Raw genomic sequence first — 18,971 nt, 5'->3', positions numbered from 1 at the left:
CCCGCCTCACTTCCGTCCTGCCCGCAGACAGGCAGGGGCAAGGTCATCCCAACTGGGGCGGGCAGCTCTGCAGTGGGCGGGGAAGGACGGCAGCCTGCTTCAGAGGACCCAGTCAGCCTTCGTCACTCCCAGGGACCTTGGGGGAGGGCGGACCCCTATTCCCTCCCTACCTGCCCTTTGCCAGATCCAGACAAGCAGCTGCACACACCCTACTCCCTGGATGCTCACCACCACCCCTGGAAGCCAGGATGGTGGCCAAGTCCATTGCTAGATAAAAAAAAAAAAAAAAAAAACAGAGGTCCAGAGAGGTCAAGGCACTTGCCCCAAATCACACAGCAGTTAGTGACAGGATTCAAACCTAGGTCTGTCTGGTTATAGAGAAAGCCATCGTCCAGTCAACGGTGCCCTGTGTTCTAGGCATGCACTCTGCATAAGCTCCCACACTCCTCCTCTCAACCCTTTGAAGGAAGGGCTATTATTATCCCCATTTTACAACTGAAGGAACTGAGGCACAGAGAGGGAAAATTACTTGTCCCAGGTCATTTGTCCAGTCAAAGAAGGAGCAGGATTTGAAGTAGAATGACTGCTTCCAGAAGTCACTCCTAGAGCGGAGGGTCTTCCCATCCCTCCCAACTAGGTCAGGAGGAGAATTCCTACGCAAAGCCACCTGGAGTCAGACCCAGACCCGGGCTCTCCCTCCGACTCCCCTGTAACTTCTCATGGCAATCTGGAAGACCTCGTGGAACCCGCTGGTGGGCCTCAAGCCTCCCTGACACAGGAAATCAGGGGGTTCTTTTCCTCCCTGGCTCTTAGGGAAAGTTGGAATTCGCCTGCTCACTCCCAAAATAGCAAACAGCCCAGGAGCAACTGCCGGGAAGCCCCGCCCCCCCATGGCATCACGGAGTTTGGATTGGACACCACAGCAGCCCATCATGTCTGCCCCAGGAGAGGTTATAAAAAGTCTCTAAGCCCCTTTGCCTTGGCAAAAGTTGCTCGATCGTGCCCATAAAACTAGGCTGGTAGACTTGATCTGACTTTTTTCTGTCAACCAATGAGACCAAGAGGACGCTGCAAGTTTGGGGTTCCTGGGAAATGCAGCCAGACCCTCTCCTACTTCATTTCCAAGCCTATTTCTCTTCCTTCACGAGCTTTGCTAAGCCCCAACATCTCAGCAGGGGACTTGGAGCAGTGAGATGCTGGCTCCTCTGGCTGGGTAGCCAAGGCCACGAGAAAATCTGCAAAGGCAGGGGAACGAGAGGGTCAGAAAGCGGGGGTCAAGAGAGCTCCAAGGCCACTCTGAGGTGTCTGCATTTGCTTGTGCTGGGAAGCCTCTGGAAGATTCTATACCATAATAAAAAAGAACCGTTAGGAACAATGTGGTTTGGTGAAACCAGAAGAGGTGTGGAGTCGATTCCCAAAGAGAGGGATGAAGCACATTGATGGTGTGTGACACAATTTTATGATCTATGAATGAACACTTTTCATTTTTATAGTGATAAATTCATTTTAATGTGCAGTACAAAAATATACATAACTAGCCCATGAATTCCACTTCTGGGAGAAACATAGTTTCATTTGAAAACAGATGCATTTGAATTAAAGAGCAGTAAGCTGATTTAAAGAAAATATGTTAAAAGTCTAACATGCACACAGATGTGGCAGGCAGCCAAGTAGCTGGAGTGGAAATCCCAGGGCCTGGGAAATCCCCGCTCCCTAAGTGGCTGGGTGATCTCAGGAAAAGTGCTTGATCTCTCTGAGCTGTTGTTTTCACATTTGCAAAACGAGGCAGGAGTTTGCTTGGCAGGCTGTGGTAGAGATGAAATCGGGTCACGTGAACGCGTCTGTTTATTTCCTCCTTTCCAGTCCCTCCCTGCTCCCCATCACAACCCTACTCTGGTCCCTGGGAGGAGGAAGAGGTAGGATTTGAACCTGACCTGTTGATCCCAGGTCCTGAGCGGATCACAGGCAGTATCCCCCACTGGCCACTGTCTCCTTCCCAGAGCACTGCAGTTCTGGCGGAGCCCTTTGCTCCTTGCCTGGTCCAACCACGCAGGTCCTGGGTGGGGTTCTCAGTCACTCCCAGTGCAATGCCGGCCCGACCCTCTTGATTTTTTCTACCCACCTGAGGACCCAGCAAGCTGTCCCGCCTCGACCCACAGACACCACCTCCTCGTTCCTGGATTGTGCTACGTCATCTCACATGGCCAAGGGCTCCGCAGATGGCGTTAAGTGACGCAACTCCACATGGTGTGGTCCTGGATGGGTGGCCCAAGGTCATCCAACAGGTCCCATAACTGAAAGACAGACAGGGATATCAGGGCCAGGGACTGGACGGTGCTACGCGGCGGGCTCTGAAGACGGCAGAAGGGGCCACGAGCCAGGGAGGCAGGCAGCCTCCGGAGGCTGGCAGAGGCCAGGGAATGGACGCCCCTCTAGGGCTCCGTGCCTTGATTCTAGGCTGGGGAGACCTATGTGGGTCTCCTGGCCTCCAGGACAATCAGGTTGGCCTCCAGGACAATAAGGTTGATGGCAGTTTGTGACAACAGCCACGGGAAGCCCATAAAGCTGCTCAGCAGAGTCCCCAGGCAGCCGGGGCCCTCTGGCACTGGAGCCACCAAGCACGCGTCATGGAAGCCGCAGCCCCCAGCCACAGCCGCGCAGCCCTTGACTTCCTCACTGTGGGAGCCTGGCCAGCTGTGAACCTCTGAGCCTCAGTTTCTTCCTGTGCGAGATGGGCTAACGGAACACCCACGTCATGTGTGAAGATCAAACGAGAAGAGGAACACGCAGCACCAGCGCTGCAGACAGCCTTATTCATACCCAGCCTTTTTCCACCTCAAAAGATGCGTCTGAGCTTCTCCTCACCACCTCCCCCGCCCCCGTACCAGGGGTGGCACTCAGAGGCGCTGAACCACTGAGCCACATCCCCAGCCCTTCTTTTATTTTTTTATTTTGAGACAGGGTCTTGCTAAGTTGCTTAGAGCCTAGCTAAATGGCTGAGGTTGGTCTCAAACTTGCGATCCTCCTGCCTCAGCCTCCCAGGCCACTGGGATTCTAGGAGTGCAACCTGCTCAGCCCCGACCATGGGCAGAGCCGTGGACACTCAGACCGTCCCAACTCACCAAGATAAGACTGGGGAATGTTCCACACTCCCATGGTCCCCATGGGGCAGATTAGAACCTTGGAAACCAGCTTATAAAACTGTCCTTGGTAAAGTTATTTCAGACACAAGGGCTTCTAATCTGACTTCGGAGATTATTCCTGAATCCGAAAGTCATCTTTAATCCCCAAAAGCCTCTGAAGCCCTGGCTGGTCGTCCTGCTCGGTAGAGTGCCGCCGCGGTTATTAATATTTACACAGAATCTCTGTTTCCTCAAAGGCACAATGGGAGCTTTCTTTGTTAAGTAAGAAGAACATTATTGGAACTTCCCTCTCCACCCACAGGCCTGGAGGTAAAAATAAACTCCTTGATGCTGCCAGGTTTCAAACTTAAACAAAGCTTTTGCGAGTCACGTGTCCTTTCAATTACTCTGGATGAAGCACTTAGGAGCTCTTGGGTCACAGCAACTGTCACGGTGGGGGCTTTTTTGATTACAATTGTCACTATGATTATCTCTGTTCTCAGTTAACCCTGACTGGGGGGCGCCTCCTGAGCCCCAGAGGGTGAGGAAGCAGGGAGAGCTGTTGTGTGCTCCTGGCAGACCCAGGGGACAGTGACCTGCTGCAGAGCCAGAGCAGCAGAACCTCTAGAAAGCAGGTCTTCCTGGGGACTGCTGCTTAGGAGGCATGCCAGGGAGGGGACAGCGAAGGGCAGCTCCAGGGAAGGGCAGCTTCCCACAGTGACCATCGGGCAGCAGGAGACCCTGACTCGAGGCCATGTGGCCCACACTCTGCTCCTCAGCTCCGCAGTTTAGGCATGATACTGCCTCAGGTTCTGCAGGCCGAGACCCAGGGTAATGGCCCTGGAGGCCAGGAGGAACGCTGGCCCTAAGTACCCAGGGCAGCCATGCCGGTGTCCTCCGGCTGAGGCTCAGCTCCGAGCACGCCCCGGGTGCAGCACTTCGGGCCGTGGGCACAGTGCAGTTGAGGGCAGCAGAACACTGGCTGTGGAGCCGGGGGAGCGGGCTCCCCTCTTGCCTCCCAGGGGTGCTGGGGTGCCGGGGGGTGATCCCTGTCTCCCCAGTGTCTGTCAACTAGCCCTGAGCTTGGGGTCTCAGGCCCCTAGAAAGTAGGCAGGTCAGGGACACACCTGCTATTAACACCCCAGAAAGAAGAGCCTGTGAGGGCATTTCCCCCAGATAGGGGATTTTTATCTAGTCAAACAAAAATAACAACACCACACAACAAAGTGGTAGGTCTCCTCCAGGGTAAGGGTGGAGAGTTAAAAATAAAAAAACAAGACAAAGGACTGCTATTTATGCTTTGGCCAACGTGCTATTAGGCACTTCTAGGAAACCTACAGTCTTTTTCATTTGAAGGGACAGACTTCATGTCTACTCATGGTCCTCACGCCTTTCGAAACTCCTGCCAGAAACATAGTGACAGTGGCCGGAGGAACAGAAGTCATTTTGGGATCATGAGGACAAAAATGCCTTATAAGGTGAGAAAAGGAAGCCCTGCCGGGTCCCCTGACTTCACTCGCAACTCAACAAGAGGCTTGCTACAGGTGTCCAGGACGCCTTGTCACACACCCAAGGCCCTGCTCTCACGGAGTGAGCGCCCTAGTGGGCAGTCAGTACACGAGGACATTCATATAAAGTGACGATGCTCCATCGTGCGGTCCCTAGCTTGGCTTCTGGTCTTCACTAGAGCACAGCTCTGCCACCCAACTTGGGGCTGGTCGCTTTCCCACTCCAACCTCTGTTTTCCTGTCTGTAACATCAAGGAGGTGTCCAAATCCACCATCTCTGAGCCCTGCCCCCCTCGGCCAGGCTCTGGGGCTATGCCCAGGTTAGACGCCCTGCAGCAGGACTGAGCCCTCAGATTCCTGGGCGCTGGGTAAACAGCCAGGAGGCCCCGTCAGTCTTCCCAGGCCTCCCGACTGCAGCCCTTGGGGGGCCGCCGATAAATCTCAAGCAAGTGCTGAAAGATCAGCCCCAGCCCCCTGCAAGCTGAGGAGCCCAATTGTGCCCCAGGCCCCTCCGGGGCAGTGCTTGGCGCAGCCGCGAGCAGGCTGGGAGGGCCATCCATGAAGGGCCACCCCGCCAAGGGGGCCAGGCCCAGCAGTACCCCCGCTGGCCCTGCCCAGCCGGCCGTGAGCACCCTGCTCCACGATGGACCCACAGGCCTGCCACCACCTCTGCCTAATCCGTTTCAACGCTCCATCCAGGATGACACCACGTCCTCCCCACTGCCCAGCAGGGCTGACCTCCGCCGGGTCCTCCCCCTCGGCTCGCCTCCTCCCCTGCCCAGGCCTGTGGGTTCTGCTCCCCCTCAGCTCCCAAGTCTCTCTGCCTTTCTCCATCCCCACAGCAGGGTCCAGCTGCCACCTCCCTGGCCTCGGCTGCGTAGCAAGGCTGGGGCAGGAGCAGGCTCCTCCAGGCAGGGCGGCTGTCAGGCCCCAGGCCAGGGCCCTCTTGTCAAGAGGTGTCTGAAGGGCGCGTGGGCCTGGCCACCAATTCACAATCCCTAGAGACACGTGACACATGAGGAGACATGTCGGACTGAAAGGCCACCCGACCCCCAGAGCCACTCCACGGAGGGGCCTGAAGTCCACCACGCGTGCCTAGGAGATGCACAGGGGACCCGTTAGCCAGGCTCACACCAGCCTGTGCCCCGGACCCCGCCCAGGGCAGGAGCGAGGTGCACTCATGTGGCAATAGCGACACAGGCCCCTGCCCGCAGGGGGCCGCCCTGGAAGCAGGGTGTCCGTGTGGGGCGAGGGCCTCCATCACTCCTTGCCAGATGGGGCTGCCTGGAGGCCCGGGCCGCAGGTGCTAGACCCAGTGACCCCAGCAAAAGCTCAGTTGGGGAAGGCAGGTGCAGGGGGTCGGTAACAGTCCCAGCATGAGTAAGAGTGTCGCAGGACGGGGACAATACCACCTCTTAGTAAAAGCCATGACCGAGATGACACCAGCTGTCTAAAAATACCTCCTTCGAGAGGTGTCAGGCGTGGGGGAAGTCCACAGGTCCTGGAAGGGGACCAACCTGGTGCACATCCTGGATCTGCCCTCACAAGCTGTGTGACAAGTGTCCGGCTCACTGCCTCTCTGGGGCCCGGCTTCCTCATCCGTAAAACGGAGACCACAATAGCCAGTCCTTCTTGCAGAATCACCGTGAAGACTGAGGTGACGACGAGGAGACTGGGTGGGGCCTGTGGCCTCCGAGGCCCATCCCTCTCCCAGACTGTCACAGGTTCTCCTGTGACCATGCGTCCTCCGGGCTGCTTCTCAACAAGCCCCAACCAGCTCAGACGCTCCCCGTGGCTCCCCGTGGCTCCCCGTGGCTCCCTGTGGCCTTGGGATCCAATTCTTTTTCACAGCCAGACAACTGAGCCCGAGTGGTTCCCGCCAGGCAGGGGCTGCCACTGTCGGCGGCCTCCTGGTGGAGACCTTCTCTGAGGCAGTCCTGATCCAGCTCCTGTCCCAGGTCCCACAGAGCAGGACAGTCAGGCCCAGGGCCCCTGCAGGTGTGCTCCCCACCCCCAGGAAGCCTTGGTCAAGGGGGCCTGAGAGTACAAGGCCTGAAGTTGGCACTGGTATCAGAAGCATCGGCCCCACCCGACTCCCCAAACCTCCATTCGCTAGAGGGAAGTGTGGGGGTGTTTGTGGTTGGAGAAGCAGCCATTTCCCACTGGGGCCATCTGATGTTGACATTTTCCACACCCACCCCAGCTGCTTCGCTGAGTGATGTGGCCTTGTGCTCCTGGGGGCGTGGGGGGGGGCTGTGCCTTGCCCCAGAGAGGGTTCCCAGGGATGACAGAAGGTAGCAATGATGTATGTCCACAGCCTACAGGGAGCTGGCCTCTCTCGGGCATCATCTCTTGCAAGGAGAGATGGAGAGCGGTTTGCCCCGTTTTACAGAATGAGCTGCGAAGGCTGCCAGGCTTGGTGTGGGGGGGTGGTTCAGACTGGGGCTCAGGCTTGGAATCCTGCACGCGCCACCACACTGTGTGTCCTCCCACTGCTGCTCAGCACCAAAGGGACTTCGAGCCATGGATGGGGTGTAGACCTTCTCTGCTTTCCCTGCCTCACCACAGCCCTTCACGAGGCCCGAGGTGGTCCCATTCGCCTATAATCCCAGCAACTCAGGAGGCTGAGGCAGGAGGATCACAAGTTCCAGGCCAGCCTCATCAACTTAGCAAAACTCTGTCTCAAAATAAAAAAATGAAAAGGGCTGGGGATGCAGTTCAGGGGTGGAGCACTCACAGGTTCATGCCCCAGCACCAAAACAAACAAATACATAATAAAAATGGATTTTTGAATAGTGTACAAATGAACGAGGTACAAAATTGAAACTGAATCAAAGAACATACAATAAAAATAAGCCACCACCCTGCTCCTCACACAGCTGGGCTGTCGAGCTACCTGGGGCAGACCTATTACTTGGTTTCTAATATTTCTTCTAGAGATTTCCATCATTGAAAATGGCGGCATCCTTTAGGCCTGCTCCAAGCCAGGTGTTCTTCACCTAATATTTGGAGATTGTTCCTTTAGATGAAGAGAAGTGTTCCTTTGAGCAGCTGTCTCTAATTAAACAATCTGCAACCAGTCAACATGTCCTTTTTTGTTGCTATCACTGAATACCACAGATGGGTAATTTATAAAGAATAGAGGTTGACTTGGCTCATGGTTCCGGAGGCCAGGAAGTCCAAGAGCAGGGTGTTGGCGGGTGGCGAGACCCTTCTACCGTATGGTAATGAGGCAGAGGGCGGGGCGTGGAGAGACCAGGCAAGCACTGTAGTGGGGTCTCTCTTCCTTTTCTTATGAAGCCACTAATTGCATCATGGAGTCCCCACCGTCATGACCTCATCTAACCCTAAGTACGTCCCTAAGGCCCCACCTCCAAAAGCCAATGAGATACAGATTGGGGGATTAAGTCTCCAATACAGGAAACTAGGGGAACACATTCCAATCACTGCAGGACATTAGAGTATTCCCAATTGTGAGTACCACCGCAAAAATACGGTCTGTGTGTCGCGTCCAGCTGTCTGAGTGCATGTGGAAACTGGGTTCCTAAGAGTGCGCTCCCTGGGTTAAGGGTACGGGTGCTCCCACCCTCATCGACATGGGCAAGCTGCTCTTCACAGAGTTATGGCCAATTTATGTGGCCACAAGCCACGCAGGAGGACGCCCATCTCCCACAGGCCCACCAACACAGAGTGACCAACCTTTTCATCTTGCCGACACGCTGGGCAAAATGGTCAGCATGGCAGACAGACTCTTCTTATAAGTAAAGAGTATGTCCACGGGGTTGGGGCTGGGGCTGGTGGCAGAGCACTTGCCTTGCATGAGTGAGGCCCTGGGTTCGAGCCTCAGCCCCACATAAAAATAAAGAGATAACTAAAGATATGGTCCATCTACAATGAAAAAAAAATTTAAAAAATAAAATAAAAGAAGAGTCTGTCCACGGAGCTGGTCACCTGGCACACACTCTGCCGCTGGAGTCCAGGTGAGATCTGGGACGGGCAGCAAAAAGGCCACAGAGGGGACTTTGTGCTCCAGGCCTGGCAGGCCCCCCTCTTCCAGGCTCAGTCAAGCATGGGAGGCCGTGTGGCATGGAGAGGGGGCAGGCGGGCTGTCCTGCCTCGTGCCAGCTGCACACAGAAACAACCAGCAGGGTGTGGGACACCGCTGCCTGGACCCAGGGGGCTGTGACCTTGTTTTGACTTTGAGTGTCTACAGGCAGGCACCCCGCTCCCAGCTCGCCACCGTCCCCGGACCCGACTTGGCAGGGCCTGTGCATCAGAAGATGTGAGCTGGTGGTCTTCAGGGAGAGGAGTCATGGCCGTGAGCATCCCGGGCCCCTCACGACTCAGAGACAGAACCGGAACTCGGGATCCCTGCCCCTCAGTCTAGGGCTTGCTGACCTGCCTTCTCCTGCCTCCAGAATCTGCAGGAGAAAACAGAAACATTCCCAAGGAAAAGAACAGAGAAAACAAGAGTGTTCGGCTAGCCGCCTCGCTCACTGTGACCCAGGGCGTGGTCCCTATCCATACCGAGGACAGATGGACCAGAAGATGGAAGGCTCCGGTGAGCTCCTGATTCCCCGTCCCCGGGAGACCTCAGGGGACAAGCCACACCTTCCTTGGGCCTGTTCCCCACGAGCTAATATTGATGCGGGCTGTTTCCTTTGGCGGAGCACAGCGGTGGTGTTTGCTCTGGCGGGACACCAGCCTCACCTGCACCCTCTGGGCCTCAGCTGTGCTGGCCCAGGCGGGAGAGGCCGGGTCAGGAACGTGCGATTTGCAGGCTGAGGGGCGAGGCAGAAACCGCAGGGGCCCCGGCGCTCTCCCGTGCCACCCACCCTCCCAAGGCGTCCAGTGTGTTTTAAAAATAAGAACTGCCCAACCACAGTAATGAAACTTTTTTCTTTAATATCATAGTTCCTAATTAGACTTTTTAAACACACACACACACACACACACAACCCTCACACATGCATGATACAACGACTGTGTGTTCGAGCTCATTTGGGAATCAGATGGAAAACTTAATATGAGCCCTGACCCTGGAGACGGGGCTGATTCCAGGGATGACCTTGTTTTGACTTTGAGAAAGGACAGGATAAGCCCAGAACATCCTTTTGTGTCAGAGACTAAGGAAGGAGTCAAAGAATAACAGAGACATCTTTGGGGACAAGGAGCCAATGGGAAAAGGCTCCCCCTAGCTCCTTTGAAGCATCAAAAAAAAAAAAAAAAAAAAAAAAAAAGATGATGAAGTAACACACTGAAGAAACAGGAAACCTTAAGTCCATACAGATGTGAATAAATGAATAAACGACTAGGGAGTCACCAAAGCCCTTCTCACTACAAAGAAAGGTGAAGGGTGCAGGCCAGGCCCCAAGGACCCAGAAGAATGTCATCAGTAGCAGGGCAGATCCAAACCCAGGACCACCTGGGACACAGGAGCAGCACTTCCTGATGGTCCCCCTCAAGTCACAGGACCCAAACGTCACCAAGGAAACAAGCCCAGTTCAAGGATCGTTCACAAAACAACTGGCCTGCAGTCTTCAAGGGTCAAGGACACTGTGAAGAAGCACTGGGCCGCTGGGCTGAAAGAGCCCAAAGACACGGCCCAGCTCCGTGCAAGGACAGTCCTGGAACCTCAGAAGGACCTGGATGGACCGTGAGGATGGTGCAGTGACCCGTCAGGCTGTGTGGGGATCCTCACACCAAGGACTGTAGGAAAAAGACCCCAAAAGTTGGCGGGGGGCGGGCTGGAGCGCTATGGAAGAAACTCATCCTCAAAGGGTCAAAACTTGCCGCTTCCCTGAATGTGAGAGATTGTTGGGGGCAGGGGCTTCTCCAATCTAAACGTGACCCTGAGGTGTGAGGAGGGCTCCACGCAGAGCAGGCTCCTCCCACATCCTCAGGTCCTCTCCTTGCAAAGCTCCCTGGCAAGTAAGGCAAGGAGTGGACATCCAGAGAGGGCAAAGCCCTACCTGAGGCCACACAGCAAGTGCAGCAGGTCCTTCCGACTTTCCCTCTCCTCCCACAGGCCCTCCCAGGTGTCCCAGGGACTCTGGGCAACAATGATCCCCTGGAGCCAAGAGCCCCCAAACACAGAAGTGCAGAGTTCCACCTTCACTCCGTGGGACCTGCTGCACGCACTCAGGTAAGTCACCTCCCCTCTCTGGGCTCCGACCCGATGCTCAACGCAGACAAGCTCAGCCCAGCGCTCCCTGTGGCTTCTTTCTTTGAAGCTGGGTTCAGGGGACAGCTCTTTCCGGCTCTGACCCGCGGAATGGCCTGACCTGTCCCTCACCCCTCTGCCTTTGCTTTCTTCATCCGGAGAATGTGCCGCTGGTTGTCCCGCTCTGCACTTGCCACCCATTCCCCCCGGCATGGCAGCTGAGCAGGGGTGAAAGAATGTGCCCAGCAGGAGGGGGCCACTGACTTCAAGAGTCCCAACGCCATCCAGAGGAAACGAGGACGCTCCCCGAACCACGCGGAGAACTCCTCCTCACCCTCGAGACCAGGCGGGTCCCAGGGATGCGGGAGGACGAGGGGCAGCGGAAGGGCTGGGCTGCCGGGGGCTCTGCGCTCCCGACGGTGGGGGCAGCTTCCGCCTGGCACAGGAGCCCAGACCCAGCAGACCATGCCCTGCGCCTGGCGAGGTGCCAAAGGGGCAGAGCGGGCCAGAACACATGGGAAAGGCAGGTGCCACCAAAACTGCCCTGGACCCGCAGCGTCATGGTCACAGCAAGAATGGGTCCCAGGGAGCCGGTGACTCTGCAGGGACATGATCAGGAGCCAGGGAGGACCCAAAAGTGAGAGCGAGGTGAGAAGAAGGTCAACATGGGGAACTGAGGGGTGACAGTGCTCAGGGTCCGAGGGTCCCTCCCCACCTGTCTCCACACCATCTCAGACAAGCCCGGGGCAGGGCCAGGGGGGTCCTGAAGGACCAGATGAGAACCTGCCGTTTGACAGGACAAAGGTGTAAAAGAGACATCGGGTCAGGGGACAGGAGGAGGCTACTCTGCTCACCCTACTGAGCCTGTGGTGGGGCTGCCAGCAGCACATCCTGGGCAGGAGCGAGACCAGGGCCGACAGCACGCTGGCACAGGTGCCCCAGGCCTAGGAGCCTGCCGCCCTGTCCTCCGCCCTCTGCCTCCTGGGCCTCAGTGGGAGCACTTCTGCCATGGGCTTGGCAGGCGCTGCTTGGAGTCTGCCCACCCCCTGAATACCCTGCCCCACAGGGTTGCCGACGGCTTTTCGTTTTCTGGCAGGGCTAGGATGGCACCAGGGCCTCGCACATGCTGGGCACGTGCTCCACCACCGAGCTCCATCCCAGCCTGCCGTGGACATTTACAGAGATTGTGCCTGGCACATAGTAGATGTTCAGTGAACAGCAGTCGCTTCCCCTGCTATTGTCCTCTGAGAAAGACAGCGAGGTCTGTCCCCCTTGAAGCCTCTCCCCTGACCCCACTGCTGGTGGAGGGGTTCTTTGAGCCCTGTGTCAGCTGCCCTGAGCCCTTGTCTGGAGGGTGCCTCACCAGGTCTAGAAAGTCACAGGCCTCCCCGGCGGGGACCTGGGGAACATGGTGCAGAGCGCTCGCGGGGGCCGGCAGAGCAGTGGGGAGAGGGGGGACTGGACACCACTCCACTGCAGCTCTTCTCAGGACAAACCCTGCAGGGCTCCTCGGTCACCCCATGGCTGCGTGTCCATGACCAGCTGGCAAGTCGGTGGCTTTCCCTGTGTCACTGTCACTCGCTGGACAGGGCTCAGAGGGTGGACACTGGGGTGCTGGGTTATTTTTGTTCTCCTCAGTTCAGGATGGCCCTGTTTGGCCCAGAGACCACACTGGCCTTAACAGGCTGGGGCGCTTTCAACCCCGCGCCCACTCCACCCAGCCTGGGGTTAGTGTCCTGGATGCTGGCCACTGACCGGCCACAGAGCCTCGCAGGGCTATGGACGATGGTGGGTGGGGATTTGCAGGCCCACTTGTTGGGGCCAATTTATTTGGAAGAGGGTGCAGTGCCATGGCCAGGGCATCTCAAAATAACTCAGATGACCACAACCGGGAATGGGTCCTCCATGGAAAATTTAAAGGAATTCTTTATGAGTGTGAAGCCCAGGGCCCCAAATGGCTCCCCTAGAACCACCTGATTGCTGTGGCTCTGCTGCTTCCGGAGCCCAAGAAGTTCTGGAAGCCCACGGAAGCCATAGCTCTGCCTCTGGGCTCCTCTAGGAGCGGCAGTCAGGACAAGTCAGAGGAGGATGGCGCTGCCAACCCCTCAGGCCGTGGCAGGCACAGCCCACCTCGTAGCAGAGCTGGGCCAGGCCCTTCTGAGCTGAGCTCTCCAGCACCACCCACCCCCAAGTCAGCACCCGAGTGACAACTGGTGAGCTGCAAAGTCCTGCTGACAGAGCAGCTGAATGAAGAGCTGGGGGTGGGGAGGCCTGGGGCAAGGGACGCAGAGGTCAAGTGGCCAGCACAGAGGTCAAGTGGCCAGCACAGAGGTCAAGGAGGCAGAAGGAATCTGCCCGGATGGGGCCAGAGCCAGGGCTGATGGAAAGGGAGATGGAAAGGGAGCCAGAAGGCACTTGTGGCAGACCCAACACAGGAGAGGGCAAGAGGAGGGACAAAGGTGACCCCCACAGCCCCAGTCCAGCCCAGCAGGGGCCTCCTCTGCAGCAAGGCCGCCCTGGGGCAGGGCAGGAAAGAGGCAAAACTGAGGCTGCCCACTGCCCACAGAGGCTGGGGCCTGAGCACAGGCCCAGGCCTCCTGCCACCCGCTCTGCACTCGGTCACTCCACCTGACGCAGGGGCCTTGGATAGAAGGGTGTGGGCCTGGGCAGCCTCCTCAGGAGAGGAGAGCCGGGCATTGGAAGAACCAACTTGGCCTCCAAGGCAGGCAGATGGCCAGGCTCCTGCCGAGCCCACGGTTTGCTCTCAGGCCAGGCCAACTCCACTCAGCTCTTGCCTACCAGGTGCCAGCATCTCTTTTAATGACCCACACGTCCCCTGAAGCAATCCGTTGTACAGACAAAGGAAACTGAAGCACAAAGGGTAAGCACCTCCTTGTCACCAAATGTTTCCCCTTCCAGGTGACCTGAAGCAGGTCTCAGCCACCCCACACCCTTTTCCTCACAGACACAGCGACTCCCACCCTGGGGGTACAGCAGGACCTGGCTCAGTACCTGGCCTGTCGCCAGCCACCTGCCCTTTCCTGGACAGGAGGTAGACCAGCCCTCAACCTTCCTCAGGGTGCCCACACGAAGGACAAGGCCCCAACCCCTCTGGCCCAACATGGCCAGGGCTCAGGGCACTGGGGCTGTTCTGGGGCTCAGGCAGGGGCAGGGAGCAGGCAGCTGCAGGACACAGGACCACTTCATCCTCCGCTCAGCCAGCTGGACCCTCCCTGTCCCCCAGAGACCCACAGGGGACTTGAGGTTTTTGTGCATCTGATTAGCATAAATTAGCAGCTGCCAGCAGGAGGGAGGAATGCGGCACTGGAGGGCCCCTCTTGTTTTTGGAAGCCTTATGGAGTCCTGCTGAGGGCCCGCCTTGTTCACCAGCTGGACAGCAGTTCGGTGTTTGTGTACAGTGGAGGCCCACCCCAGCCCTGGAGCCCCCGGCTCCAAGGATAACATTGGGGCAGGAACATGGTGCTGGGGGAGCAGGGCCAGACTCCACCCCTGCTCCCACCGGCACCCCTTACTGGGGCTCCCTCCTCATTTGCGAGTCCTCTGTCCAGGGGGCAGGGGGATGGAGAAATGGCCTCTTCCAGTCTTCCCTCTGGGCAGCATTACTGGGTCACAAGGCCTCTCAGCTGTGCAGCTTTATGGGTTCCTGGGGATCAGGTGGTCTGCCTGATCTCCCAAGGGGAGAGGAGAGCATCCCACAGGGCCACGCTGCCCACCAGGCTGGGTGCCTTCCCCATTGCCAAAGAAGGGGAGGGCAGAAGGGACAGGGATTGTGTTCCTCGCCCACGGGCCCGCCCCCCGTTCCTCAGAGCCCCACAGCCTCCCTTCAGGTAAACTAAGTTCAAGCATTCTGGGGCCAGGCCAGGTCGGAGTCCCCAGCCGTGCACCCGTCAGCCTCGGTTCCCTCCCCTGTCACACAGTCAAGGCTGTGAAAATCAGATGAATGCGGCACACAGGGTGCTGAGGACAGTGTGGGGATGGTGGAGACGTTAGCCGTCACTGATGCTCCTGGCCCACTCCCAATCACCAGTACGCATGTGACCTGGATCTGGCCCACTGGGATGTCTCATCTCCCGTGGGCCACCATGACTGGCCCAGGAGTAGCTGAGCCCAGCCAATCAGACTCTTCCTCCGGGATTTTATACTGGGACGTGGGAGGAGCTGTTCTCCTTTCGAGATGGTGGCCTTGGGCAGAGCAAACCCAGGGCTGCCTGTGGCCCTGCCCTCCAGCCCTCACCCAAAGAAGCCCCAGTGCAGTAGGAGAAAGTCAGGCCACCCTCCAGAGGCAAGTGGAACGGAGATGGAGAGGAGGGTGGAGAAAGCAAGGGAAGCAGAGGGAAGGGCAGATAACTGACGGAGACAGCCCCCCACCGCCATGGTTTCCTCTCTGAGGCCAGCTCTGTCCGGGCCTCCCATGCTGTGTCCTGGACGCTGCCTTTCACCGTTAGAATCATGGATACCCAAAGGCTCATCATCTCTGTGGTTCTGCGAGAAAGCTGAGGCTCCAGGAGGTGGAGGGAGCTGCTCTGGGTGCGGCCAGCAGGCTGGCCTCGGAGTCCACGCGGGGACTCCCTCCACAGGCTGCACATTCGCCCGTGGTTCTGGTGGCAGCCAGAAGAAAGAGGACCTGGCTTTGAACTCCAGTTTTGTCACTTTCTCACTCGGTGGGCTTTGCACAGTCACTCCTCTGACCCCAATTTCCTCAGCTGTAAGATGGGGTTGATACCCTCACTTCACCATGTTGACATATGACAAAATGTCACATTGAAAGCACCCGGCACATAGGCGGCATCAAATAAATGCCCACTTTCCATCCCCCCTACCAAAGCACCCTTCGCCTCGACCCTCCAGGGAGGCAAAACTCCTGACTAGAAGCACCTTTCAGGAGCGTGCTCCAGTGGACCCTCAGGGCAGAGATGGGGAAACTGAGGCACAGAGAGGTTCAGCAACATGCCCAAGGTCACACAGCTTGTTAATGGAACCTCCCAAACTTCCATCAGGTTGTCCTGAGCCTCTGGCCCAGCGTTCCCTGTAGTCAGGAGCTCAGAGCCGGGGAGAGAGGAAACTAAGCCTCACCATGTGGCTGCACGTGAGCCCTGGGAGTCCTGCCAGGCCCAGAGCTCTCGTGAGGCCCCCACTCCCTTCAAGCCCAGAAGAGACTTTGAGTCCTGAGTCTAAGACGCCCCCCCCCCTGGCCACGCAGGCCCTGATGAGCCCAGGGGGGACACCACAGAGGTGGGAGGGGCTCCGAGTTCTGACTCGTGTGACTCTGGGTAAGTGGCTCTGCCTCCTGAGCTTCAGTCTCCTCATCTGCCAAGTGGGTATAATAGTGGTGACACGACACTGCAGAGCGCCTGACACAACACCCAGACCCACGGCTGGGGACCACCAGACTGCCGGACCCTGGCCCAGGGGTGCCAAGCCAGCTGACCTCTGGAAAGGACTGAGAACGTGCATTTCTAACAAGCTCCCAACAAGAGCGACACTGCTGGAGGGCGCAGGGGAGGATGAACGTCCAAAACACCACACACACACACACCAACAGCAAACGAACACATGCTCCACACTGTGATACCTGGGGAGACAGACAGGCAGCACAGAGGGTGGCACTCACACCCACCAACACGGCTACTATATGCTGTTTAAAAGGAAACTGAAGCTGGGGTTGTGGCTCAGTGGTAGAGCGCTTGCCTAGCATGTGTGAGGCACTGGGTTCGATTCACAGCACCACATACAAATAAATAAAAATAAAGGTCCATTGGCAACTAAAAACGTTTTAAAAAAAAATAAAAGGAAACTGAAAAACCAAGTGTCGGTGGGAAGGCAGAGCAGCCGGGAGCCTCGTGCCTGGTTGGCAAGAGGGAAACGGTGCAGCGCTCGTGGAAAGCACTCGGCAGCTCCCCCCAAAATTAAGCACAGAATTGCCCTGGGATCCAGCAACCCCGCTTCTGGGTGGACACCCAGAAGAACTGAAGGCAGCGCCTTGAACTGATGTGTTCACACCCACGTTCCCAGCAGCAAGACTACCATGGCCCGGAAGCTGCAAGCAACCCACATCCACAGAGGACGGACACGTACACTAACTGGCCCAGACGCACGCGGGAGAGAGACAAGGAATTCTGACACGGGCTGCACCACAGACGACCAATACTGTGATCCCACTTATGCAAGGGACCTAGAGTGGCCAAATTCACGGACAGGAAGTAGATGGTGGTCCCCAGGAGTTGGGGCGGGAGGAGGGGGCACGGTGTCAATGTTTGAGGGATACAGATTGAGTTTGAGAAGAAGAAAATCCTGGAGATGGATAATGGTGATGGCTGCCGAATGATGTGGAGGTGGTTAATGCCACCAAATCACACCTGAAACGTGGCCACAATGATGCTTTTGTTATGCAGGTTAGCTCAGTTTTTAAAATAAAAGTAAATGGAAGAGCAGCTGAGTTGACACTCAACCGTGGACGTTCTTCCAAAGAATAAGCAGGTCTCCCAGGCAGAGGACATGGTGCGGGGCCAGCCTGGGAGGAGGAGCCCCTGGGAACTCCCAGGAAGGGGTGGGGCTGAAGCCTGAGAAGTCAGCAGTGACCCTATCCCTGGGACTTCCTGAGACCAAGCCTCCTCACCCACAATACAGAGATGACACCATTCAACTGACAGACAGGGTGCCCACATCAGCTCACCAGATGACAGCTCTTCAAAATGAGAAAAAAAAATCTAGTCAGAGTCTTGGCTTCTCAAAGGAACAGATATTGGTGGCAGGTTTGCATTTGGGGGCCATAATACTTCCCAGAAACTACAGCAGCCTCAGCTCCACCCAGCCCTCCAAAACCAAAGAAAACTGCACCCCAAAGCCCCCCCTGCCAGCCCAACCCAGAAAACTTGGCCACTGGGACGGGGACAGAGCAGTGTTCCTGAGAAGCCACCAGAGGGCGCACTGCACTTATAAACCCAGTGTCTCCAGCTCTAGACAAAGGGAGGGCGGAGAGGGAGGGCAACCATCCTGGGGCCCCTTCCTTGGCCAGGGGCTCCAAGGCCATGATGAAAGCTTCCCCTGGGTGGCGGACACCCTGAGACGCGGATTCACAGCCACGGAGATGTCCTATTTGGAAGGGGCTTAGAACTGGGGACTTTTACAGAGGCAAGGCCCTAAAAGTAGCAGGTACCTGCCCAAGTCACACAGAAGGTAAGAGCAAAGCAGGACTGGAACTGTGGGGACACTCATGTCCCCAGCACACTCAGGCCTGCTCCTCCTCTCCAGGCCCCAGAGAGCTCAGCCCAGGTGGACAGGGGGTGTCCACATCCCTCCTCCCATGACACTGAGTCACAGGGAAACGGGCCACAGCAAAACAGAGAGGCAGAGGGTGTCTGCAACCCCCCTGGGCAAGGAGCCCCTCTGCTGCTCCAGAAGGACAGGAACTGACTGGCCAGGGGGGCCAGGCCACTGCGGTCATGGCTCAAAGCCCAGCAGGGAGCCACTGATGGGGGACTGCGGCCAGGAGGGCGCTGGGTCAGACCATCATGGGCCTGTGGAGGGCAAACTCATGAGTCCCTGGGGCCTTTCTGGAGCAGCTGGGACCTGGGGAGGGGGTCAGGGAGCGGCCCCCTCACTAGCACAGAGGCCACCTGCCTCTTCAGATCACTGTGGGGAACCACACACACACACCACACAACAAAACACACACACACACCACACACAACACACCACACACCACACCACACACACATATACACACCACACACACACAACACACACACACAACACACACAACACCACCACACCACACACCACACCACACACACACAACACATCACACAACACATCACACACACCACACATCACACCACCACAACACAGCACACACAACACAGCACACACAACACAGCACACACACACAACACACACCACAACACACAGCACACACAACACACAACACACCACACACAAAATACACCACACACACACCACACACCACACCACACACAACACACACACAACACACACACACAACACACCACACCACACACCACACCACACACACAACACATCACACACACCACACATCACACCACACAACAAAACACACACACACACCACACACACACAACACACCACACAACAAAACACACACACACACCACACACAACACACCACACACCACACCAC

This window comes from Callospermophilus lateralis, chromosome 7 (genome assembly GCF_048772815.1).
Source record: "Callospermophilus lateralis isolate mCalLat2 chromosome 7, mCalLat2.hap1, whole genome shotgun sequence".
Lineage (NCBI taxonomy): Eukaryota > Metazoa > Chordata > Mammalia > Rodentia > Sciuridae > Callospermophilus > Callospermophilus lateralis.
The sequence above is the reverse complement of the archived record's forward strand: the minus strand, read 5'-3'. Positions refer to the sequence as shown.